Below are 2,897 nucleotides of genomic sequence, written 5' to 3'. Positions count from 1 at the left end.
AGAGTTGGAGTGATGTCAACAAAATGGCAGACTAGGAAGTTCCAGGCCCTTGTTTCCCTCATAAAAATATTGAAAACAATGATTAACGACTAGCTAAAACTACTTTATTTTTTTAATAATAAATTTATTTTTTATTGGTGTTCAATTTGCCAACATACAGAATAACACCCAGTGCTCATCCTGTCAAGTGCCCCCCTCAGTGCCTGTAACCCATTCACCCCCACCTCCCGCCCTCCTCCCCTTCCACCATCCCTAGTTCGTTTCCCAGAGTTAGGAGTCTTGATGTTCTGTCTCCCTTTCTGAGCCCAGGTGGCTCAGTGGTTTAGCACCACCTTCAGCCCAGGGCATGATCCTGGAGACCCTGGATCAAGTCCCACGTCAGGCTCCCTGCATTGGAGCCTGCTTCTCCCTTTGCCTGTGTCTCTGCCTCTCTCTCTGTGTGTGTCTCTCATGAATAAATAAAAACAAAATTTAAAAAAATAAAATAAAATAAAATTACTTTATAAGTGCTCTGAGAAACACTCAAAGACCTACAGAATGTCCAATCAAGAAAAAACCACATTCAAAACAATAAGATACTTTGTAGCATTTTTGCTTGCCATTGTCCCATAGTCTTCCTGATAGGGCATAGCCTTGGTCTGGTGGAGTGGCAACCCAGATCTTGAGCTCAAAATTTGAACCCCTTGGGCTTATCTTTTTCTTTTATCACTTTATCCAGTGACACTAGGAGCGACTGGTCAACATGATTATAATCATTAGTTTCCCAAAATATACAGAGTTACTCAGCTCCTTGATTCTTCTAAGTGGTTGCTTAGAAGTATCCAATGCAGGTATTTTACATAACTTTATCAGCTGATTATGCCATGGACTATCACTGCTCTCCTTATTACTAAAAATAGAGTCTAGGCATCTTTAAACCTAATCAGGTTGCAGAAGTAATTCCACTAACCCCAAAACCAATTCAGAAAACTCATCCTTAAAATCCTGTTCCTCTAGAACCACTCTTGGTACCAAAATTTATATTAGTCAGGGTTCTCCAGAAAAACATAACCAATAGGATAGAACTACTAGGATGGGAATTGGCTCATGCAATTATAGAACCTGAGACCTGCAAGCTAGAGAAGTGGGATCCATTTAAGATCTTGTCATGATCTGCTATCTGCAAGCTGGAAACCGAGCAAAGCCAGTGGATGTGGTTCAAGCCCAAAAATGAAAATCTACAGACCAGGGGAGCCAATAATATAAATCTCACACTGAGGGCAAAAGAAGACTGATGTTCCACCTCAAACAGGCAGGCAAGAGAGGAATGAATCCTTCCTCCACTTTTTGTTCTGATTAGATCCTCAAGAGACTGGATGATAATGACCCACACTGTGGAGAGAAATCTACTTTATGGAGCTCACAGATTTAATTCTAAAATCATCCAGAAATTCACCTTCCCAGACATACCCGGAAATAATATTTAATCTGGGCATACCATGGCACATAAAATTAATCATCACAAATCCTCAATAAAATACTAGCAAACCAAATTCAGCAGTATATTAAAAAGATTATATACCATTGCCCAAGTAAGATTTATTCGTGGAAACCAAGAATGGTTCAACATATGAAAATCAATTAATATATACATCAAATTAACAGACTGAAGGGGCAAAAAAAAATCACACGATCATCTCATTTAATGCAAAACAAAAAATCATCTGACAAAATTCTATACCCTTACATGATGAAGAGGTTGACAAACTAGAAATAGAAGGAGATATTTGAAAATTCATATATGAAAAGCTAATATATTCAATGAGGAAAGACTCAAAGTTTTTCCTTTAAGACTAAAAACAAGAGAAAGATACCCACGTCTGCCATTTTTATTTACCATAGTATGGGGAAGTTCTAGCCCAAGCAATTTTATATATATATATATGTGTATATATATATATATACACATATATATATATATCCATATACATCTCCATATATATATATATATATATATATATATATATATATATATATAGAGAGAGAGAGAGAGAGAGAGAGAGAGAGAGAGAGAAGAGAGAAAGAGAGAGAGAAAAGAAAAGGCATCCAAACAAGGCATTGGAAAAAAAGATGCAACAGATGACAGGATCTTATATATAAAAAAACAAATATCTTCCACCTTCCCCACACAACACATGCACAAGCTGTAAGAACTAATAAAGAAACTTAATAAATTGTATGATACAAACTCGACACAAAATTGAGATGTGTTTCTATATACTAGCAATGAATAATCTGAACAGAAATTAAGAAAAAAATAATATTTACAAATAGAATAAAAAAGAATAAGTTACTTAGGAATAAACATAAGAAGGTGGTAAAAGATATATATATGGAGAATAATAAAACATTGCTGAAACAAGGACATAAATAATTGGAAAGGCATTCCGTGTTTATGGATGAGAAAACACTGTAAAAATATCAATACTATCCAGAATGAGCTACAGATTCAGTGCAATCCCTATAAATTTTGAGTGAGTTGTTCTTGGGGTTTTTTTGTTTTGTTTTGTTTTTTAAATAGAAAAATTTATCCTGGGATCCCTGGGTGGCGCAGCGGTTTGGCGCCTGCCTTTGGCCCAGGGCGCGATCCTGGAGACCCCGAATCGAATCCCACGTCGGGCTCCCGGTGCATGGAGCCTGCTTCTCCCTCTGCCTGTGTCTCTGCCTCTCTCTCTCTCTTTGTGTGACTATCATAAATAAATAAAAATTAAAAAAAAAGAAAAGAAAAAAGAAAAAGTTATCCTAAAACTCATATGAAATCTCAAGATCCTTTGCCTATTTTTAATTTGTAATATTTTTCTGCTACTGAGTTGAAGGGGTTTATTTATTTTGGATATTAGCCAGATATGTGGTTTGCA

The sequence above is a fragment of the Vulpes lagopus genome, chromosome 21 (genome assembly GCF_018345385.1).
Source record: "Vulpes lagopus strain Blue_001 chromosome 21, ASM1834538v1, whole genome shotgun sequence".
Classification (NCBI taxonomy): Eukaryota; Metazoa; Chordata; class Mammalia; order Carnivora; family Canidae; genus Vulpes; species Vulpes lagopus.
Note: the sequence above shows the minus strand (reverse complement) of the source record.